This window comes from Ischnura elegans, chromosome 6 (genome assembly GCF_921293095.1).
Source record: "Ischnura elegans chromosome 6, ioIscEleg1.1, whole genome shotgun sequence".
NCBI lineage: Eukaryota > Metazoa > Arthropoda > Insecta > Odonata > Coenagrionidae > Ischnura > Ischnura elegans.
Window position 1 is genome coordinate 26158533 of NC_060251.1, and position 25638 is coordinate 26184170.

Below are 25638 nucleotides of genomic sequence, written 5' to 3' on the forward strand. Positions count from 1 at the left end.
TCTTTATAAATATGAGTTCAAGAACGAGTTTTTCTCGATCAACTTGGAAAAACAAAATCCTTCTATACAGGAAGACATCAACTTGACGCCTTAACAACAAAATGATCGTAATTGATGAACCCATGCTTTTTTTTTTAGAGCTCATAAAATGATGGCCCAATTATGTCTCTTTCTCATTGCATTGTTGCTGTCACTATCCTTGGCGATGACTTAGATAGTCTCTTGTCCTCCTAATGTGCTCTGCCTGCTCGTTCTACAAGGCAAGAACAGAGATTTCAATGAGCAAGGCACTAATTTGACTAATTGTAAGCGAACATTAATTCGTTACCAGAATGCTCGAAATCCGCAGGAAAACTTTAGACAACAAAGAGAAGAGCGTGAGAATAAGCATAAGCTCCTTAATTTGATCCGTCGCATTTTGTCTTTCCCTTCGACTTAATACTCCCAATAAATTTATGCTACCAAATTTAAAATTGCTGAACGTATAGAGGATATATAAAAGAACATTTGGTTGTAAATAAAATTTAAAAATACATTTAAGAAAAGAATGGTGTAAATTTTCGATGCATCAAAATTTTATATACTACGTGTACTCCGAAAATTTCAATTAAACCACTACCATGTCGCGATAAAATACCGGTCAGTTCGGAGTGATGCGACCATTTAGCTTTGAACTGTTCTCAGCACATGATTCAAAGAGGCAGGACAAGCTCATTCACAGATCCGTAGAGGCATTACGAAAACTACAATGGAGTCATGAGTAACTGTGACTCCAAAGAAGGACTTAGAATTTTTTTTCATTCTTTTTATTCGAATTCCCAAGATCTATACGGCCGAACAGGAGAGGGTAGAGTCTTGGATAAACGAGGGAGAGGAAGGAAGAGAATAGGGTTTTTAGATAGAATGAAATGGGGTAGGCCTTATTATAAAATGACGAGGGAAGTCAATTAGGGAAGGGGTACGACCGGAATACTTAGTAAATGCTCCATGCAAACCTACCTTAATCGGTAGAATATTTAAATAATAGTAATGATAATAAACTAATTCGCACGCCCTTATGACGAAGGACGAGTATTCCATTGAAATCATGGTGATGTACAACGATTTAAACCGGTGTAAATCCCGAAAAAAACGTCATGCCTTATTGTACCCTACTTGATAAAGTGGCAGGTGTGAATAGTTAAACAGATTTTTCAACGGTAAGTGCGATTAAGTTATTAGCTGAACTCGTGAGATTACGCTGTGGTCGTGTTGGTGGTTTTAGGAGGGGGAAAAGGTAAATAATTCGCCGGGAAAGAATTACATCACATTTTTCTACCGTGAGGATTCGTCACACAACAGCCACGAGAGACACTTACCTCACGAAGTATAAAATCCTCCCCCGGAAGCTCCCCGGAAGAACGTCGACACAAAGTTGCGGCGAACCTTTCGACAAAATCACACAAGCTCCTTCACAAACTCTTTCAGAACAGCAGCGGCGACGTATCGGCGGGACTGTCGCTATGAATACGTGTATAAATATATTCGAACGATATCGACTCGAGTCGTTGCGGAAGGGAGACGAAGATCTCGGGAAAGGGGTGTCTCACACTCTTTCGAGCCGGAAAAAAATGACTGTCTCGCTCCGTCGACGGCTGTTGGATCTTCCAGATAGATCACGTCCGAAAAGACGAAAACTCGTGGCTTCGCTCGGGGATTTTTCCTCGCCTTACACACAAAAACCTTACGGCACGCCGGCTCGCACTGACAACCACAACACAACACTACCCAAAGCCTTCCGGAGCCAAGCCGTGGAAAATTCTCCCCTTTATAAGAGATGGTTAGGAGGAGGAGGGGAAGGGATAGGGTGGGGGTAAGAGGAAAGGGGGGCAGCACACGCCACTGCTACCCTCCTCATACCCACACACGCTTTTAAGTTCTCCTCCGTCCTTAGGCCCACGCAGATGTGTCTCCTACTCCTCCAGATCCATATCTTCCCCTCCACAAACCATCTTCACGACGACAGCGTAATCTCACGAGCACAGCAAATACATTAATCGCACTCACGGTTGCACAATATGTTTAATTATTCACACCGGCCACTTCATCAAGTACGGTTCTAATACATTATTTAATTGCACTACATTACCAGCAACAGCAGCAATGAAGAAAGAAGAAAAGAAGATCAAGATGGAGGAGAAGAAGCCGGCTGTTATAGGGTAGAATGTTAGGGAAACGAGGGAGGGGAAGGAAAAGAATAGGATTTTCATATAGATTGAAAGGGATTAGGCCTTACAGTGAATTAAAGAAGGCAGTGCTGGAAGGAAAGGGAGGCTTCCAGATCACTTCATGAACACTCCATGGAAACCTACCTTAATCGGTAGAATACTATACTACTACTACATTACCCTAATATATTAACCGCACTCATTCAGTGGCACACGTGCCGGTCAGTCACGGTCAGTGGCACAGCGAGAAAGGGTTTAGGGGGTTAAAACCCCCCCAGAGCTCATAGAAATTTTTAAGTTTAATCCATTTTACTTAATTGGATTGATAATACTAATAGAATTGTGGGAGGATTAATTAAATATCCCTCAGCCGTAAAACTCACCATTTTGAACCATTTATCTTAAAATTCCGCAATTTATTAATCTCGCACCTGCCGATTATCCTGGTGGGTATTCCACACCCCCACACACACCGGTATTAGTTGCACCTAAACCCCCCCAGCCTTAATTCCTAGCTGCGCCCCAGCTCATGGTTGCTAAGTCTGTTTGACTATTCAAACCGACCACTTCATCAACTAGTGTTCAATCTGGCATGACGTTAATGATAACGGCATAAAAATTTCAAAAGATCATTTTAAGATCGCGAGAAAAACGTTGTTTGCGTAAAAAATTAATTTTATATAATAATATTATTTTCTTCTGTTTCGATTAAGATTAACTACTGTCATGGATGTATTTCTTATAGACAGAACCAAAGTGTACTATGCTAAAATCTAAAATACGCTAGGATACTCTCGGTAAGTAATAATTGCGAAATAACAAATAATATCGAGTATTTTTAGAATTATCCTTCCTTCTAATACTCGCAGCGCGGTTTGGTGCCATTTTTAAAACTAGTACTCTTCATATTTAATTTTATATTCTGAAAAAATCTAGATACATTTACAATCATGGTAAAAATGTTAGAAAATAACATCCGATTCCAAATTATCCTGAATTTTTCAGTTTGATATCTAATCGAGGAGTGGGGTCTAATTAAGATGAAAGATTTTATCCTGGCAAGACGACAAACAACAAAGCGAGTTTAGAAACGTCGAAAAACGTCGTAAAAAGACTAGATTTTGTTTTACAAAAAACACCAAATCAAGTCTATCTTCACCAATACTTATGAAAATGGAGTATATGATGTGAAAATTTCGAATGATAACCACACACTCATGATGTCCTAGCAAATGTCCTCTACTCCTCCAATAACATTTTTCAACATCTATCTTCACGACAATCGCGAAATCCCACATGGACTGCTAAGCCAAGCAAACTAACAGCTGCAAAATCTACTTATATTACCAGCTCAACTATAAATTTTAACTAAACTTTCGTTGTGCTGATTTAAACAATTCAAACTAGCTCAACTATAAATACAGTTGACGATATTTCCGTCAAAATGCTAAAAAAAATACACTTATTATTGGGAGCTGAAGTTAAGTGAATATCGTTCTTCCACGGCTTAGGATACATACTGGTGGACCTTTTTTTGCTGATGTTTCCTTGAGAAATATTATCATTACTTCCATGACATTTCCACTGAGTAAAACGACATCCAAGAGGCAAGTTAGCAAATTATGACAGCTATCCGATATGGTTATTCCACATAGATATTTGAGAAACATATTTTTTTTAATTGCTCGTAATTTTGCTTTGTAATACATTCTAAATGAAATACTAGAAGACAAGCAGGAGGATGGGAGCAGAGAAGACAACAATTTTATCGAGATATGACAATCAGCAGCCTACCGGAAGAGCAAAAACATAACCTCAAATACAAATCGAACTGTCACAGAGATAGTTTTGCATAACGTTTCCATGTTGGAAATAAAACAAAATTTCACTTACGACTTTTTGATACCACCCGAAGATGGTACAAAGTATTGAAATCCGGGTCGCATGATAATTGACTTTCATAAGGAAAAATCACAAGTTTTGTTTTATTTCCATCATAATATTGATTATTGAAGAACCTTGGGATACTAGGATAAAGAAAAATGAAAAACCAAACAAAATCAGCAGGTAGGGTGAAAAATATATAGACATTGTCACAGGTCTTAAAAGACATCTAAGTCCTCGTAATTATTTAAGTATTTCCCAGCCTTTATCAGCATAGTGGAACCATCCATCACCCATGGCCGTAGATACTACCTTCCAAAAATTATTTATGGCTCCTACTAATATTAAAGCCTCACTATACGCACAGTGATAACAATTGAGTTAAGACTACTCCGTTGAATTGAATAATACGAAGTCATGACTGCCAAATAAGGACAAATTGAGTTCACTCCGGTTAGGTTTTCGCCTCTTAAGTACATCTTTATGGTATGGGGGTATCTGGTTCATCTGAGAGAGAAGTCACCACACAAGAAATATCTGGCGGCGCGGAGTTCGCCAGAGCTTTGAAGAAAACTGTATGTGCCCCTGAGAAAATACATAACTGGCCCCAGAAAGCATATTTGGAAGCAAGTTCATTTGCCTGCTATTTGCGTCAACATTTCCAGATCACTGATACAATAGTGATTTCATTGTCGATCATAGATCGCCGGAATGTGCGAAGAACACACAATTCCATTTGCAGCTTCCCTGAGGAGACGCATTCATTGACAAGTTAATTATGTCTTGGAAGAAAGTAAAAAAAAACTTTACGGTTATAGAATACAGACTGAAAAGTTATAAGCATAGTTCCAAATAGCAACAATTCCAATAAAGTAAACGGATCACAGGTAGTTTAAACAAATGCACTTTTGAAAGAACGATGATATATATATATATACTCATTCTAATTCTGAGGAAAGTATTTTCGTAGGTAAACACTACAAAAACGAAGACAATTAAATCAATTAAATTATAAAATAATTGAAAAATAAATGAAAAATTGCCAGCCTAGATGGCGGCGGGGATAAGTTCTCGCCTATTATATCGAAAGTCGCTGGCTCGAGTCCTGCCTGGATATGTTTCCCCCATCCAAGACATGGATGAGTGTGTAATTTTATATAATTAGTTTGTTCAAACAACCGATGTAAAGGCCTCATTGCGCCGTTTTCGGGGATTACTGAGATAAATAAAAAATAAATTTTGTACCGCGGGATGCATATAAAAACAGCGTAACATCCAATTACGTGCGTTGGATGGATTAAAACGATAATCGCTCGAAGGGATGAAAAGCTGTATGTTCAAAGCGCTAATTCCAAATTCACGAGTGCAAGTACAGTCCGTTGATGAATGCATATAGGTATGTGTGTACACAAGCAGCCAGACGCCCTCCTTCCAGACGCCTCCTCCCACGCTATAAAAGACCCGAATCTGGCCAGCGGCGCAAGTTTCCCACCACGCCAACCCTCTCTTCCCTTCAAAAGAAATATAAAAAAAACACCTTAGGTGAAGAAAAGGGTCTCCCCCTTTCCCACACCCCTGAAGCCATGGATATATTCATCCCCTCACACCCTTTTTGGATCCCCCCTATAAGGGAACCCCTTCCTCTTCCGTATCTCACCCCACCCACTCCGTCCGACCCCTTCCCAAAGAGTAGACTCTCAAAGCATCACCAACACCACACTACCCTCACCAACGCTGCACCCGGAACACTTCTATAAGCGGCCACGAAAGCAGCGAACCCTCGTCGCCCCTCGGGCGGACCTCGCGGCTACACGGTATAGTAAAAAAATGCAAATAAAATCTTGTAAAAAAGTGATGAAGTAAGCAAACACGTCTTCCCCGAACGGTGATGCCTTTCGCTTTCGAAAAAAGCTCAACGTCTGCCTCCATAGACTCTCAATCGAATCATGGGGGACAGGCCATCTTCTCGACGGGATAATCTGTTACGGTGGTGGGTTCGGTCCAACATTAAATTATAAAAACATAGCATTGAATGGTAATGACGTAATATCTTGTTTTTACCCCAATGCCAGTGAAGATTTCTCGGGTTTCACAACGGGTGAGGTTTCCATCCATCCTAAAAACGTTTCGATGTGCAACTCGCCCATCATCCTCAGCAATTCAGGATTACAATCATCACTGGATTCATGGAAATATGGCTCGTTTGTAGGAATACACTGATATGATTATGATATTATTATAAAATTTCAGTAACTAAATTTGCAATATTTAAGGTAAAGAAGGCAATATTTGAGACAACCACTTAGTGGTTGTACTTAAAATTTAAATCGATTGCAAAATTCCTCTCTAACAAAGCGAAAAAGTCTAAAATAATATTAAAGGCGAGAAATTATATTTTTTTAAACCACGTTTTGTCAAAAAGAATAAAATAACTACCTACGGGCCCTAAAATTAATGAAAGTTTCAAATATGATTGAGGAGAAAGAAAAATAAGTTTTAGAGGAACATTTCAGATAACAAAAGCGGTAAACGTGGTGTGCATGTGACTTTAAAATTAATAACTGCTGGTAAATATATATCAGATTTGTCTACTAGCGAAAGCGAATGTTGCGTCATGATTCTATTAAAAAAAAAGAGGGAATTATGTGGAGTAAACAAGATAAATTCATTTCTCACCACAATACTCCACAAAGTGATCGTCACAATGGCTAAAAATGAGGGAAAATGAGATAGTGCTTTCCCCAATAAATTCACAAACCAAAATTACAGATGTAATAAATACATGCTGAACCAACAAAAATAACTTCGTACCATTCCGCACGATGATTTATTTCACGACCACAGTTTCGTCAAACATCAATAATTTGACCTGATGTCGACTGTTCGACGAAACCATGATCGTAAAAGACGTAATTCAGTGACAGATACAATTTTTTTCTAGATTAAGCATGAATTATAGATTCTACGAAGTTAAGCCAGATACCAATTTACTTAAATAAATGTATTTATGGTCATTAATGTGAGCAGAATCACAAAAGATGAGATACTGTCAGGAACTGAATTTAAAATAGATCAATTTGATCCCTACTTAGACCAATACGCCGCATTTCTTTAAAAATTGATGTAGATGAACTAATTCGATTAAGAACTGCGCACGGTTACACGACAAAGTAAAGACGCCCATCGACAACGTAGATATATGCCAAATTATGGCATAGTATGGAGTATTGACATTAGTTTGACGTGCAATAGGAACGAGAAAGACAAATGTAAGTTAAATTATCTATGAGGCTATTAAAATTGAAATGAAAATTTAGGTGTTTAAAATCCATGGTACTATAAAACAGATTAGCCAGCTGCATACCTTTACTGATTTGATAAAAAGAAATCAGGCATTTTTGTCTTTACACTATTATTGGAAAGATTTAATTTTCCACAATCCTCGTAGGCATCATTTTTTCATTGACGTATTAATATTTTATTACTAAAATTTAGATACATTTTTATTATTAATTTGAGTATATATAAGGCTGAATTAGTTAGAATAATTAGTCATTTGGATAGAGAAAATTTACTTCACCACTGAAATATTAGGCGTAATCACATTTATTTGTGTAGATTCCATTATTGTAATTGATGTAGATACTAAATGCATAATGCCCCGTATATATGCAAATGATATTGAATTCCAGTGAGACGGTATGCGATAATAATAGGCATTAAGCCATGGCTCCTACCTCTTCCTTACTAAGACCTAAATTTCCTGTTTTCCGTATATTCCTTGTTTTCACTTTGTTTTGAAGTGGACTCTTTTTGAAGCTAGGGTTTGTGGCTTGAGCTACAATTCACCCCAAGTATTAAGATAAAATTTTGCTGAAGAAGTGTTACCTTGCCCATGATCTCCAATGTCGGCCCGTCTCAAAGCTCACCAGCAAGTGCACTCATCGTGTGGAAACGGATCGAGATTCCTGAGGCCTTATGATCCCTTTGAGGGCAGTTCTTTCTAGAAGTCCAATCTTGTCCAACAAAAAAAATCAATGGAGTAGGACGCATGATCAGAATTCGCCCGTCACACTTCCGTTGGCAGCGGAACAAACCAACTTCAAAGCAGCTGAGAAATAAGCCGTCATCACTTTCCTCGGAGCCTAATCCCCTTTCGTCCACCTGCTTCAACCTCTCGCCCTCCGTGTTTTATTTTATTTTGCTTTCACTTCTCATTTCGAGCTAGCACCAAGTCCTACTGGCACGAGATCAATAATTTTTATTATTTAAGAGGTGATCCACAAAGGTAGGTTTATATGAAACCGGTCAACCAATATCAAGATTATCATATTTAGTATAATTCATCGTAGGACGTTATTTCTATAAAATCTTTTAGGAATGAAGTAAAGAATACGTAGAAAAGGCAACGGTGGAAGAGAATAGAGTGAAATCACAAGGAAATAAATAGGTAGTGATACGAGGCAATTGGAATTTTTTTGGTTCAGCAAAGAATATTTTTCTATTTATTATTATTTATTCCTATTCTCTTCGCTACTTATCACGTTCCACAAATATCTTTTTCTTTGACCTGGATTTCAACTTTTTATTTCCATGCGCAACTCAGGTCTACCCTTTTTCACTCTCTTTGCGTCCTCACCATCTCATCAACATCTTCTGAAATTCAATATTGCTGCACTGTACCGCCCTCTCATCTGAAAAATCAATACCATGAGCTTCCACGACCATTTTTTTTACAGATTAAGCAAAATACAATTATAACATAAATTAAAAGTATGAGAGGCTACCCCAATTCTTTCCTCCATCCGTAAATTAGACGTTTTCCTCTTATCCACTGACGATAATTTATATCCCAAGAAAACAAAGTTACGAAAGTAAATACAAATGAGCAACATACGAAGTTATAGGATAAAAATGAGTCATTCAAATATTTTAGTGGCTAAAAAATTTCCCAAAACCATGTAAAAATGCATCACGACACTGAAAAATTGCCTCATAATCACACTTTCGTTCCATTGCCCAGAAATTTTGACCGAGGACTGAAATAAAATTATCCAAGCCTCGGGAATTTTTGCACAGCGAGGAAAATAACCACTTCATTATGTGGAAAACAAGCCAACACAAAGACATCAACGGAAAACGAACGCGGCCCGACTCAAAAGATGGAACGAAGACAACGAAAACCGCTTCATCAATCATTCTCGTCATAAAATATCCACACACTCCAGTTTTCTCCGAAAACACAACTCACCGCCACCAGTGGTGCAGAGGTGGTAGAGGACTGTCACAACAGAGTGGAGCCGAGCCCTCCTCGTCATCTCGAGGCAGCTTTTTTTCGGAAGCAAGATCCCATTCAAGAACTAAAACACGTCACGGTTAATTCCACCGTCTCGCTACTCGCTGCATTAAGCACCTTCTCTCTCCACGCTTTCTCCAGCTGAAGGTGAGATGGCTTTATCCCTCTACATTTTATTTATTTTTGATTAAAAGATGAGCCCGTGGTATGCATGACGAGGCAAGCTTGTTGGAGCGGAGACTCGTATCGAGACAAAGGAATTCTTCGGAATGGGCTTTTCAGGGTCGAAGTTGGAGCTCATGGGCATGGTAACACTTTCTTCATGACAATTTAAGCCTCTTAATACTTGGCATGAATTATAGCCTCAGCCACACATCCTAGTAGCCCGCACTAAGGTGCGAAAAAATTGATATGATGAAAACACGAAATTCGGGCATTTGTTATCAAGATGCAGGAACCGTGGCTTAATACCGATTACTTTTGCATACCTTCTCACCAAAATTAAATACTACTGCACCTATACGACGTACAAAACGTGTAGTACTGACAACAATCACAATAAGGGTACCTTCACGAAGAAATGTGATTACGTCTATTATTTCAATGGTAAAGTAACATTACCATTGCCCTAATAACAAATTATTCCTTCGAATTTAGCCTCATAAAGTAGCATTAATGACAAGAATACATTTAAATTTTACAAACAAAATTCTTATACGACAGTAAGGAATTGATGTCCAAATGGGATGGTGGACAATTACATTTTTCCAATTACAGTGTTAGAGACAAACATGCATAAACTGAATATAAACGATCCAACGGATCGACTGAGAGAAAAATGAGGAAGAGCAGAGAAGAGTTAGACAAAAAATAAGTCTTCTGGAAACCGTAAGAAGATATTAGGACGACTCTTTACCCGTCGCATTATGAGACGATATTGTCTGATAAAGAAAATTTTCGAATGAACAGTTATCTACAAGAACGTTGAGTTCCTCGTGCGAGTTTTATAAAACACATGATAAAGGATTTAAAAGATAATGCCTTAACAAGAAGAAATTAAAAGATTCGATGATAAAAGAAGTTATCGTAGAGTTCCTTAAAATACACAACAGGAACGTTAACGAGAGTTGCCAAGTGCACACGACAAAATGATCTTTAACATACGACATAATCAAAAAAGAAAGTCGAGGACGGGGAAATTAAATTTGAAAGCCAAAATAAAATCAAAAAGCTTTGATTAAATAAAAACTGCCACTGCTGAAAAACCGGCAAGCCGATAAGCAATTTATCAATTTATCAAAGCAAGATAGCAATTTTTTTAAAGAATTTGGGGTAGGTGAAGGTTTTAAAATTTATATTCCCATGCTTGAGTGTCCGGAAAATGAAGTCAAGCTAGATACAAACTTAAAAATTAGATTTGAGATATGGATGCCAGTAGCCTTCATTAATGTAGATGGTTCAAAAATGTTCAATTTCTTAAAACAAATATTTAATACCATAATGGAAGCAAAACTTAAAATTGTCATTATTATTTCAGGCATATAAAAAACGAATTGTTGACCAAAGATGACGATGATCATTTGCAAAATCAGCACTCTGGGTACTCCAATGCTTCAGCCACTCCTCCGAGCCCTGGACTACCTCAATTACCTTTTCCTTCGACGCGAGAAAACAAGATGACTAAAAGGCTCAAATTTAGGTGACTAAGACGAGAACAGCGAGCCCTTAGAGAAAACGTCGTAGGCGGTGCAGACCTTTTCTGCTGGCGTGTGCATTTTGTGTACTATTCATAGTGCGGTGGTCCACCTTGAGCCAATTTGCTCCATTTCAAAGTCTTTGATTTACTCACTCTATCTCCCTACCACGGGACCCAGCCGTATCACCCGCGGCGAAAACCATTTGCAGTTCCCGCAGTTTTCCATCCAACCCTTCCCCGTTTTACGACGAGCCTTAAAAACAGAACGCTCTCCATTATCCTTCAAGTTCATCACCAGTGGACCACTAACAGTTTATTGGATTTCAAGAACGGCACCTATTCTATTTTCTAGGAACACACCAGCCGGAGTGTGCAGTATAAGGCAAAATACTCCAGGCTATCATCGTTACTTGAAAGGCTCAATTTGACCGAGCGCGTATTGAACTATGGAACTATTAAAATAATATTTTTTGCACGTAACTTGCGATAGTGAGTAGTACATAAAAATATAAGCGTTGCAATCACTGTTACTAGAATTTAAAAAAACTAACTAACCATCGCAGATAATTTCATTCAAATTGTTTGTCATTGATTCATAGCTTTCAGTTTTAGAGGTGATATGAGGGAAAATTCGCATTGAGTACTTCTGTCGCTTACAAAAATAGCAATTATCACTCTTTTCAAACACAAAAAAGTGAGGATAAATGTATGGAATCACAATTAACTTCAAACAGAGCATTTGCCGTAACCGAAGTTCACTACGATTGAATCTCTTAACTTTTTATTGTATTACAATAAATGCACCCATTATACCTCCTAGGAATTATCAAACATTCACGTCATTCCAAAATTATATATTTCATTTCAAACCAATTCTTTTGTTATTTTCTCGTAGTTACCATATGTTAGAGGTAAATTTGAGGAATGATTGGCAGGAAGTACAGCCTTCGAAGTATATGTTCATAAAAACACAGTAAACATTGCAGCTGGAATGCAAACAACATTACTTTACCACTCGCAAATAACATAAAAGTTCACTACGGGTGCACTTGAAGACAGTGAATTTAAATTTTCTGTGAACTTTTACCAAAACGTTAATGACCCTTCCTTATTTATATTCTTTCTCTACATTGATCTTTGGCTTAAATTAATTTTTTGGATTATTGTATCAGAACACGATCAAACTTCCACGACGTAGATAGATACAATAGCGAATTTGAATAAGATGGTTAATCAACTAAAAACCAACAAATATTTCAACAATTAATGCCGCTGTAAGATTATTTTGAATATATTTAACATAGAAAGCTACATATCGATAACTGAGTTCTAACAACACGTACCTCAAAATTTGGCCGGTTTGAGACGGGCATCTTAAACAAAGTATAATGACATTGAAAAATAAAATTCAAGCAAAAAGCAACTCCTTGTTTGCAAATGAATGCTTCTTTTTCAGTTTTATGAATTTTCGGTTTTTAATTTCAGGGTAAAATTAAAAATAAAAATAGTTTCCTTTGCTCTCCTGAAAAGTTGCTATTTTTGAGATACGTGTTGTTAGAACTTAGCCATCGATATGTTTCAACATTCGAAATTATATGCTATAATGCCACGAATTTCAAAAGGAATACGCTTTTATAAGTACCAGAAATTGTGCTGGCCACTTCCATTGACTTAACCGCTGCGCCAATACTGGAGGAGATAATGGAATCTCTATTATATACAGCGCTTCGGGTAACTGACTCACTGATGGATACAAATTCCCGACCACTTCTAGAAGTGCTGGAGAGCTGAAATTTGGCACGCGTCCGGGGAATCCGAAATGATTCGGAGGAAAAATCCGAAAACCGGAAGTTTCCGCCACGTGTCGTCGCTAGGACGACAAAATGGCCGAAATCGCGCCTTTTCTGGGGACCGTCTCTCGGTTTTTATTTTACTGCACGAGAACGGTACGTGCTATGTGAATGATTAATGCAGGTTTTGAAAGCTAATTAACGTGAGCATGTAATGATACAATGTTATTAGTATCTTTTAAAGAAAATGACTGCCAAAATGGCGTCCAAAAATTGGTTTTTTGAAAATAATTTCATTCCTTCTGCTCCCGTCGACTTATTTTCGGGTGAACGATAACAAAAATGATTATTATATATGCTTACATAATTCTCCAATTTACCTAAGCAACAATTTGTCTTTGTCACCGTTGGTTGTCGAGAAAAAAATTAAAATATGCCAAAAATCACCAAAAAGTAAAATTTCCATAAGTTTATCACAAGATTTCGTCCGGTTTTTCACGACCGATTTTGTTAGGACTTAGTATATACATAAAGCTATGCATGTATTTTCAGAAAATGTGAACATTTTTACAAAATTGCTATCGATAAACCAGCAAAAAATTAAAAATGGCGGACACTTCCAATTTCTCCCGGGATATTGTTTACTATTTATCGTTACACAGGCGAAACATTTCCGTCACACGAAACGTTGTCATATATATTGAAAGCCAATAAATGTCGCAACCTACTTATGTAATTTTTGAAGTTAATTTCTAAGTAAAACGCTTTCAAAATGGCGTCCAAAAATCGATTTCTTGGAAAATATTTCATATATTCCAATGCCGTTGGCCTAATTTTGAGAGTAGGACAACGAAAATGATTATTATATATGTTCATAACATCCTTTACGAAATGTAGGTAACACTTTTCTTTCGTCGTCCTTGGTTACTCGGAAAAAAAATTAAAATATTCCGAAAATCACCGAAAATTACGATTTCCAAAAGATTAACACAAGATTTTGTCAATTTTTACCTGACTGATTTCTTTCAAACTTTGTAGTTACATACACTATGCATTGTATTTCATAAAACATAAACATTTTATAAATGATTCAATGGATTAAACCGCGAAAAAATAAAAATGGCGGGCACTACTCACTTTTTTCAGGGACTGGATTGCTTTTTATTGTATTACTCTCGAAATATGGATGTCACAGGGCATACTTCTTTTAGATATGACAGTAAATGAATATGACCATATAGTATCGTCATCTTTAACCCCCCTGAAACGCCCTAAAAAATTAAAATATGCATATAATTATCCTTTTCGGGTGCTTTCGTCACAATTCCGCCGCTTTCCCTATCCTTACCACTCAACACTAAGGAATTGATGTGGACGATTGATGACCGCTGGCAGTAAAAATCTATAAACCCCCGGTAAACCCACATACACCCCCCCAAAAAATAAAATTTTGCACATACGTCTAATTTTTGGGTACTTTTCGTGACTATTCCACCGCCCCCAACGACTCATCCCCGCGGAATTTATGTGAACGGATGGTGACCACCAGGAGTGCACACATTTAAACCCCCGGTATCCCCCTGAAATCCCCCCCCCCAATTGTAAAATGTGTCATTTAGTCTCCTATTTGGGAACTTCTCGCAAACATTACGCCGCACTACCCGTCCCCTCTGAGCTCTAGATCCGGAATATTTGGTGAGGGCGAGCCACCGTAAACCATATGGGGAAAAATACCAGAAAACCCCCGATCACCTCCTGGAACATCGCCGAAAAAAAATAAATTTTAAAGTCGCCTTTCCGAATAGTACTCGTCACAATTTAACCGATGCCCCTACCACTTATTAAAACCCCCGATAACTCCGTGAATCCTCCCAAAAATGCCTATTAAATCGCCTCTCCAGATAAAAGAATCGTCAGACGGACCCCTAGCACTTATCGGCACGGAATTTATGAGAACGATTTGTGACCACTGGTTTAACACAAGTATAAACCTCCGGTATTCCGTTGGAACCCCCGCAAAAAGTGAAAAACTTGCCATTAAGTCTTCTTTTATGGGTACTTGTCGCCACTATTACTCCGCATGGCACTACCCTTTGCAATCATCGCTACGTGATCACTGTGGACGATTAGTGACCGCATGCATAACACATTAAAACCCCCGAATCCCCCTGGGCACCCCTCTCGGTGGAGAAGATCATTAATGAGGACTAAGCGGAGCAGCCGCGGGGGGGCTCCTCGACCCCAAGGCGGCGAAGCCGCCCCACAACGAGGAACGGCGAAGCCGTTCCGAGGAGTGACTGGCGTAGGCGAGGGGGAGCTTCAGTAACCCTCGGGCGGCGAAGCCGCGCCGACGTTCAAGCGGCGCAGCCGCTATAGACTCCACCCACCTCAACTCACACACAACCCCTGGGCGGCAAAGCCGCCCTCCAGCGAGGAACGGCGAAGCCGTTTCGAGGAATGAGTGGGGCGCCTCCCTACCCCCTGGCCGGCGAAGCCGGCCCCTAGCTGAGGTGAGATTATTCTAACTTTAAAAGTCTTCGAGCGACCACAAATGTAGACGGCGAAGCCGGAACCGGGGTTTTTAAGGGGCGGAGCCCCTTTACGAGCGCGCGGAGCGTGCGAGTAAATAAACTATATATTTAGTCTGTCTAGAAAAATGAAATGAAAGCTTGGACCCCCCAGCGAACTTATGATCCAAACGTATCGACGCTGTCGCTGAACCTCTGCCAGGATCTTTAATGCACCGTGTCGGGGTCCCTCCCGTCCCACCACCTCCCCATTTCCATCTTTCATATATACGCCATCCAACTGGGCTGCACCAAACCCACGCAAACCCTTTGCCTCACCCCGCTCCTGCCGATACTCCATTTTCACGGGACGTGAGCACACACAGTTGCTTGTGTCGTCACCGGTGCAGTGCCAAGACTGCCTTTGCGGCGTCTGCCTCCTTGCCGATTAAGGGACCGGCCCAGGGAAAGAGCGATAGGGAAGGCATAGCCCAAAATATCGCTGCAGAGATTGAGACTTCTAGCCAGTCAATATCTTGCGAGGGATGAAGAAGCAAACCCGACGGAATGGAATGGCCACTAAAGGAAGCTACTCAGTGTTGCCATAGAATTGCCCATTCTATTCGCAAGAGATAAATTCATCTCAGTTATCATATGAACAGAAGATCACAAGAAAAACTAATAAAAGGGATACGAAGAAATCGATTCAAAGGCAATTCACAAGATGGTGTAAACATGATTTTTTTACTAATTTAATACACAAATTTTAATTCTCAAGTGCTACTCATTCACTTATTCCTACGCCTTCACCCATTACTTTCATGAGAGTATCCACTGGTATTATGCGGTTCAAAACAATTACGTAATTCTGGGTTTTTATTGTAATTTCTGAAAAAAGCAAGAAAATACATGAAAGCCTTCAATTAAAAAAAAAGATTAGAGCCAATTGAAGGAAAATTAGGTAAACATGTTACATTAAATATTTAGTACTTTTTTAACAGAACATATTGAGAATATTTACATTACCTCTACGCGCGGTCGAGCATTTTCATTTTCCGAAAACAATAATTAATTTAAATACCTTTACTGCAACTCACAAAAATATAACGCAAAATTCCTAATTCTTTGCACCACAGCACGTATGGTAACACAAGAAAGGTTTGTTTTTCGGTTAAAACCATAATGACGTGAACCATTTTTCTCGGGAGAAGTTTCAACGAATAATCTCAACATGCAAATATAAAAATAAGTCAAAACTCTATGGTAATTGCGCCCACAGCAAGCCAATACACTTGGAAGGTACTATGCGTCAAACATTTTACCGACAGATGGAGTGGCGTCCCTTATGCCCTTGGAGGAAATACGACCTACCTCATTAATGTACATACATTATTCGGAAGCCACTCATATCAAACCTTTAATGCATTCTAACAAAAAAAATATTTTCCTTTTAATCAAAGAATATAATGATAAAGAATACGCTTCTTCGTTTACCATTCTTGACCACTCTGTACAAAAGATATGTTCTGTAATTCTTTCAAAAAGAAAGATTTTTTTCTTACATTCTAGACGTTCCTTCAGGGTAATAACTAGGAAGATAGGTGCTGCAAAATATTTCGATATTCAAGAGCGTGGACCTGAAAAAAATATAGCAACGGAGAAAGCTAACCTGAGATGAGAATTAGTAAATTTCTTAGCAGTAGTAAATTTCTATGCAATTTTAATATTGATCGACCCCATTTCGACACTTTATGTCGTTACCAAGGTCTTTAACTTGGAAAAAAGTTTATTATACCTTGATAACGACACCAAACGTCGACACCGGGTCGGTCAACATTAAAAATGTGAAAATTCACCACTGTCTTTCATTCGCATCTCATGGAGATGAGGCATTTCCAGAAAAGGACGCCGGATAATCTTACAGAGACAGTGGAAGTTCGACAAAACATATAATTACATCACTCAATTCGCTGGAAAACTTTTTCGACCCATGTTACAACAAAACACTAAGGAAGAAAGGCGAGAGAATATTGTAGGTGTTCGAGATGTGGGTTTGGAGAATAATGCAGGTGAAGTGGATGGGGAGGACGAGGAACGACGAAAAGTTGGACATGGTGGGTGAGGAGGGGCAGCTTCTAGGTGAGATACGGAGGAGACAGAAGGTATGGATGGAGCGAGTGCTGAGCGGGGAGGGAATGCTGAAAACTGTTGGAGATCAGAATAATGTGTAAACGAGGGAGATGAAGGAAGAGACTAAGATTTTTTTGGATAGAATGAAAGGGAATAGGACTTAAGTATTGGGAATTGAATATGGAAGTCTATTTAGGAAGGGGCTACTGTCATAATACTTCTTAAATACTCCACGAAAACCCGCCTTAATCAGTAGGATACTTTAATTATACTAATTACAATTAATGAGCCTGGGTCAGATAATGACGCTACAGCGGATGGAAATGGTAAAGGGAGGCGGTATACTCAATACTCATTTCTCTGGCGCGTCCTAATTCCCCACCTAGCGAACAGCTCTAAGGGTAGTTGCCTACCCATTTCAAAAGCAAACCACCGCTGCCTTGTTCTCCAAGAAAAACCGCAACGCAACCGCTCCCCTTCATTAAGCTGACACGTGCCCGCATGTAACTCTGATGGTTATACACCGCGCCTCACAGCCGCTGCAAGTCGCCTTTCTCGCGAAATCCAAAACAAAGGGTATCGCCCAAAAGCTTGCCGTTATGGTCGCCTCCTTAATACGGGCACCACACACCAAGAAGCCCTGCACTCTTAAGCTCTCCTCAATTATTCAAGACAGAGAGCTTAATTTCAAGAGATTCACGCCAGACTTCCGCCCTGAATAAGTGAGGCAGCTCCCATCCGCGAGGGATTTTAGCCGTCCATAGCATTACGCGGGAAGTGGCTGAACAGGAGAACACACTCACTCGAGGAAGAAAACTGGAAAGCCAGACTTTCACCACTGCAATAGCTAGAGCACCCATATATTCAGGTAAGTATGCTTGAATCAGTAAAAGCCAAACTTTTGGAGTATGGAAAAAGTAACCCAGAGCTTCGAGCGCACAAGGAGTCACAGACAAAACAACTCCTGACACTAAAACGTTTCTCGACTGAAATAAAACATTTATTTTCTCAACCGCATTAATTTTTATTCCGTGCGGAAGTATGAGACCTATTTCTTTCCAATGCGTCGAAAATAACCGAATTGTTCAAACGTTTTTTTCGTGACTTGCAAGAAATTAAATAGTATTTGACATATGAAGTGCGAAAGGCTTTATAGGAGATAAAAGATAGAATTTCAACATGAGGAGAAGAAAAGTCATTCACTCAGTGATTCAAACTAAAGGTTGCCATGGTTTGATGAAGGTAAAGCTCACCAGGGACTAAGCCACAGGCGTGTAAATATCACAATTTCGGGTTGGGGGGCCAGTTCCTTTCCCTGAAAAAACTCTCACTAAGAGAATGTTTGTGCTTGGAATGGCCGAAGGCCTGACCGGGGATTTAAATCCATGATCATTCGCTCAGTTTCCAAGACACTGTCCACAACGCCACCACTCTCGAAGGAAACACGGCGGGGTTACAATTAAAATTGGTTTCTCGTCTTCTGCGATAATTACCTTCCCTCTTATATTACATTAGAAATAGAATTGCGTTAGCAAATGAAGAAGAAACTCATGAGATGATCGTTATGTAAGAGTTAAAAGAAAAGGTTAGAGAAAAGTCTGATATGGAGTGTAGCGCTTTACTGTGCGGAAATATAGACACTTAGGAAGGAGGACGAGAGCAGAGGGGAGACCTTTTGATGTGGAGGTGATGTGGGTATGAAGAAGAAAGGAAAAGGTTAAGTGGACGTAGAGGAGAAGGAATGAAGGAGGCGCTGGATTTGGCGCATAAGGAGAGGCAGCTTCTAGGTGAGAAACGGAGGAGACGGAAGGAATGGATGGAGCGAGTACTTAGCGAGGAGGAAATGTTGAAAACAGTGTTAGAGGGTAGAATGTTAGGTGAAAATAGGAAGAGGAAGGAAGAGAATAGGATTTTTAGGTAGAATGAGAGGGAGATGGCCTAATTGTGAATTGAAGAGGGTAAGGGTTGATTATATTACAAACTCTATTATTGGCCCAGCGTGGCAATTTAGGAACACTGGCATTCCTACGCATTACCCCGATATCCTGGAATAGACTAAGAGGATGAGGGCGGTGAGAAAAAAAATGTGCAAGCGTTTATGAATGGAAACCCTAACCAGCCTTAAGGAATGTACTGTGCGGTGCATTGAGCGAGGAGATATTTTTAGATGGGCGCAAGCGAGAGGGAATCCAGGCACACGCAGGCAAATTCACTTCCGGCCTCATGTACGTTTATCTCGCCGCTATTATCAACGCTTTCGATGCACCGAAAGGGGGACGAATGGTTCGAAATAGTGAAGAGAGAGAGAGAGGGAGGGTAAGCGGAGACGGCGAGCGTGATAATTCGCCGGCCACTTTTGTAACCATCCTGCGGATATATGACAAGCGATGGATTCGACGAGCTCCACACGTAAACTGGCGCAACTCGATTCTCCATTTACGCTTTTGTAGGCCATTCTGGAAGTCCTAATGTCTAACGTCCAACATTTGATTTTTTGTTAAACCCCTGATTATGTATAAAGGACGTACAAAAGTTTTTTTCAAGACATTTTAATCCTGGATAGGTAATACCTCGAAAACGCACCATTAATAAACTACAAAAACTTAAAGTCAATAGGGTAGTTTCCTTCATGAAAGAAAACGAAAGGCATTGATTGCGATTCGTTACCCACCATTAGTGTATTTTAATTATATACAAATTATTTGTTTTTAGAAAACCCAGTTTAGACGAATGTCAATGGTCAATTTTAACCTCATTTGAAAAAGTCCAGATTGGCGCCCATGCGATGCCACTCCACGTGACGTCACAGGGACCTAGTTTCTATACGAGTAGATAGGAGTTTTACATCGTCTGAGATTACCAATGCATGCATGAGGCACAGAGCTCAGGGAAACATGTCTTAATAATCACTTATTAAAATTGCCTAAGGTCGGAGTTTCCTTCGTTTGATAGGGTATTAATAATCCTTATTTAAGCCAAGCGCTACCTGCTAGCAGCCAGCATCATATCAGCGCTCAAAGCCTAGTCCCAAGGTCACCTCACACGCCGACAGAGGGAACCAGAATGACGTCACACGGCGTTTTCCCAGCATTCATTCTTAGCCGTCGCGTTTTCGCGCTTGAAATTTTTCACTTTCAATTTAATCGCGAAAAATAGATATCGCCATTCAAAAATCTAAAAGCGTGAAATACGTACTCCAGGAGTAATAATCTTTCGATTTAAGCAATAAAAAAATAATAGGAAACCACCCTATTGGCCGCGAATTTGCCTTGATGCCGAATAATCTGGACAACTCATGACTGCGATTGCTTTGCCTGTCGGAAATCGCGATCTATTCAAGGCATTCGGCGACAGCGCAAACTCTGGTTCAATCGGATCACTTGACGAAAAGTTTCTGTAGTTTAAAAATGGTGCATTTTCGACCCAAACATCATAGGTAATTTTGGCCTGTACCGGCATCAGCTATGCAGGGTTAAAATTTCGCGACACAATTTTTCCCCACCCTGTACAGACAACTTCGCCAGTCACTTTGCGGAATTCAATGGCACTGAATTTCCTTCATAAGTACAGGTCAAGTAAAATATTGCAATGACAAACGGTAATATTAACGTCAATCTAACTAACTCGGGTTCCAAATTATCCCCCTCTGAGCAAAATCTCTCGAGCCCCAACCCTTACGTGCCAAGTCTCGTGAAATAAAGTTGAGTAGCTATTTATGTCGAATCACATGGACCCAGAATAGAAACGTTTAAAGTAATAATGGTCACATGATTGATAATAAATCTGGGTTTTAGTAATAAGAAACAGAAAATATTCAAAAGATTTTATAACGTTTCCCCATGCGATACACTGGTCTAATATACCGTAAACCGGAGAATAAGTATGGAAACTTCGCAACTGCTAAGTTGTACGAACATCACAAACGCTCGCGAAGAATGGCACAGTGGCATTCTTAAAGATTTTATTTATTTTATTCTCAAACCACCGGATACAGCTCATATTGGTCATTTTATACCGGTGTGTTCAACAAATGTAACAAGTAAACGTAAACAAACAACCATACCCTGGACCGGGAAAACCTACCCAGGCGGGACTCGAACCCACGACCTCTTGTTTGGCAGTCGAGGACGTTACCCCGCCGCCACCGAGGCCGGCGGAGATGCAAACACTCGCGTTGGGTCAAAAAGTTAAATTATGATAAATAACCCAATAATCCATGGAAAGAAGAGAAAATGACGTCATGAGATAGCATGGGACGAAAATCGCTAAAATATTTAACTGAATGTAAATTTTATCTATAAAAAAAAAACTTTGAAGTCACAAAAACCCGACGTGCCTACTTAAGGGCTAAACGTGGTTCACTTTGAAGTTAAGAAGGACCAGGAACGAATTATCTTCTATATTATTTCTACTGTATAGATACCTTTTTCTCAACTTATACGCAACCAAACTCTACAAATGAGGTACCAAAATGCACAGTATTTTTTTATCAGAGAACATGCGACGGCATATCTTACTTCCTAAATATTGCTATTGTTTCCTAAAATTGGTTTTTAAATAATAAAAAAAAATAAAAAAAACAAAAACCGATAAATATTCTTGACGTTAACGGCGCACAAACTGATACATTTGTTCATTTGCAACAATATCTCGCATTCTTTAAATAACTTTTGTCAAAACGCGGCTGATTCCACATTCTAGTCTACTGTTGATACGTAAGTATGAGTCATCATGTGCGTTTAACAGAGGATAGTGTAATTACTTCCAATGTTGTGTTTAAAGAGGCCCTCTGACCTCAATTTGTACATGAACATTCCAATTAAATTAGTACATAAGACCCTGCCTTTTTTTCTACACTTTCAAATTAGAAACGCTCCTATCCCTCTGTGGACCTGCATTGAAAAGATCGGGGGAAGCCCGCTGGGAGCGGGCGCAGCACGCTCGTTATCATTAATTACAAACAACTGGACTAGGTTTTCCGTTACACGGTTGAGTATAATCACTTTATTAATAAGGTGACTGGAGTAAAATTATCGACGATATCGTTAATGCCCAACGATTTATTGCAGCCATCTTTGGTCAATGGAAATTTCTGCAACGTTGAGAAAAATAACGTCATATATGGAAGTTAAAAACGAAAGTAAGATGAGCAGTATACATTAGGCACGAGTGAAAGTAATCTTTGATATGGAGAAGCGAAATATATGGTAAGAGACAGCCATTAGGACATTGACCCCTTCGGGAATGGACTTTGTAAACAAAGCACTGAAAATAAAAACCCTGTGTTGAAAGCTTACCACGGGACTCGTAAAGATGACGGAGAAAATAGAACGAAGAGGATGAAAGGGGAAGAGGACGGAAAAGAAATGGAGGAAATGAAGCGAGGAAGGAAGGAAAGACGTATTAAAAACGGATGAAGATCTCTGCCAAGATATGAGTCGAAAGATTTCCGAGCTATAAAAATCAGCAAGGTTCATTCTACGAAGAACACTCATAGCCCTTCCCCCTCCTTGCCCCCGTATCACATTAATATCTGTCTAAGCCCATAAACAAAGGAAAGGTTTTGAACACAAGCAATCAAAAAACGTCCAACAATATGTAATCCCCAAATATTAAATCGCGCTCATAATAATGATCTAACATTGCAGATTTAACATAGATGGAGCGCTTTCTTGATAATGTAAAATTTGTGCGCAACTTTCGGCACGTGTTAATTTTTTAACAACCTATATGATATTAAAACTAAAATATTCTACCGGTTAAGACTGATTTACATGGAAATATTGTCTAAATAATGGGAAAATGCAGATTGCCTCATACAGCATGCCCCCAGACCAATAAAACAGTACCGATTTGAATCATGAAAACAGTTCGGCCAGAAACAAAACATAATCGCCCAGCCAGGAGCAAGTGAAATCTGATAAAAGCCAGGCGTAATTAATTAGTTGATCGAAATTCAACAAAGTAAAGACAATGCCCGCATTACACCGTTCTATGGTTATATAGCGTATTATGGTACCTAAAACCTCTTCATTGAGAATATGGATGCTAAAATTAAAACTTCTTTTAAGTCCAAATATAAGCACCCCCCATTGAGGTGATAACTTAATATTTTAAGAGCTATAAAATGTGCACAATGTTCCGAGGGAGCTTTGTCCGCGCTATTTGTACTAAAATCACCAGATATCGATAATATATCCGCCGAGCAAAAAGTAAACGCCTACACTCTCATTGAATTTCCCGATCCATTGAAAACAAACACAGCTGCTTTACCATGCCAGGTTGTTACTCATGTAACAAATGAACTTCCGTCGCGTCGCTGAAATTTTTACGGGCGAGCTGATTCAAAGAGTTCCTTATACTTAAAGCTCCGAAATATCGCGTCCATCAAAAATGGCGCCAAGAATTTTCCGGGCCGTCCGCCGTTTTCCGGCTTTCAAAGCGGCTGTCTCGCGGTCGTATATTCCCCTCTTGTAGACGCAAGTTTCCGGGAGATGGTCCGCACAACATTGTATTCCTCCTCGTTGAGCGTATTTCCTTCTTTTTTCGAAATTTTCTCCACTGCATCCTCCACTACCACTGGCTAGTATTTGCCAAATTTGGCAAGGCTAAAATATTCGGGAAAAGAGCCAAATAAAGAAGACAGGGCGGAAGGAAATGGCACCGGACCAATGTTTTAGCTCGAAAAAATATCGAAGAGGAAGACGTAGTTTAAAGTACGAGTTGGAAAATGCATACCACACAAATGAAATAAAAGGAGACATTTCAAAGTTAGAACAATGCTTGAATCGAGCTTAAAAATGAAGTAAACAATTCATAAAAGCTTGGGGATAATTTGTCCACACTTCTCTATCGCAGTGAGGCTGTGAAACGACAATAGAGAAGTTAAGAGGTGCGAAAGATCCACAGAGAAAATATCATTCGCCTTGACCGGGATTCGAACCCGGATCCCACGATTTCCGGTCGAGAGCTTTAGCTAGTTAAGCTACCGAGGTGTCATTCTCCCCTGTGGATATTTTCGGACACTACCGGACAAGATATTGCTGGACTGCTGAGCATATGATGCCACAAGCAGTCCAAATCGTGCGCACAGCGCCACAGCCGGAGAGCAGGCCCGGACGTAGAACACAAAGAGGTGTTCGCTCTAGTAGTTCGCGGCTAGTCCCGGTATACTTTAAACTAGTCTAGAGCGAACACCACTTTGTGTTCTATGTCCGGGCCTGCTCTCCGGCTGTGGCGCTGTGCGCACGATTTGGACTGCTTGTGGCATCATATGCTCAGCAGTCCAGCAACATCTTGTCCGGTAGTGTCCGAAAATATCCACAGGGAAGAATGACACCTCGGTAGCTTAACTAGCTAAAGCACTCGACCGGAAATCGTGAGATCCGGGTTCGAATCCCGGTCAAGGCGAATGATTTTTTCTCTGTGGATCTTTCGCACGATTTTACAATGCGGGTGACCCCCGTAAAAGTTATCACCGCGGCTAGTCCCGGTATACTTTAAACAAGTTAAGAGGTGTCAAATGAAATTATTTGGATGGGGTGAAAGCATTAGTAACACCTCAAGCGTAGAGCTGCCTCTAGCTAATTTCAGCATTCCTGGTTTATGACGGTAAAACGACAAAAAAAAATAGTGCTCCAAAGTTAAATGAAGCTAGACAAAAAAAATAATAATGGGAAGCGCAACATCATTGATATGAGGCTTGAATCAAAAACTTCATACAGCACGAAGAAGTTACTTGTTGCGCATCAAAATAGTCAAAAATATTATTTTGATATCATTATTTATTATTAAAGCGCTCAATTTCAAATGTAATCTACCTCTAGGTGAAAAAAATAAATCATTTTCAGCACACTTTTAACCACCAACAATTATTCCTATCATTAAATAGACGTGACGTTATAATAAACAAAAATAGCAAACGGAAGTACCAATACTCAATCGTTGGTATTATAAAACGGGATACAAACGCACTTGGAGCAAAGGAGGCGCGCTGAAATTTTCAAATAACTATTCAACAAATTTCCTCGCCGAATTCTCATGAATTTCCCCCACGTGGTAATAACGTCACCCACGAAAACAAATCAATAAATTTTAAGTTTCACATAAACTGGCAGGTTAACACGAA

The 25638-nt window shown here is 39.5% G+C and overlaps 1 protein-coding gene across 5 annotated transcripts in view; it reads right to left on the reverse strand.

Moving 5' to 3' along the window:
- Positions 1-25638, reverse strand: part of LOC124160213 (four and a half LIM domains protein 2) — a 772571-nt gene that overhangs the window by 397543 nt on the left and 349390 nt on the right. Inside the window, exon 1 of one of the 5 annotated variants that reach the window (XM_046536017.1) lies at positions 1359-1755. The exons of the other annotated variants lie outside the window; for them this stretch is intronic. The gene's annotated coding sequence lies outside the window, so the exon portion shown is untranslated. Of the gene's footprint in view, positions 1-1358; positions 1756-25638 lie in introns of those variants that run through there. 5 annotated transcript variants of the gene reach the window in all.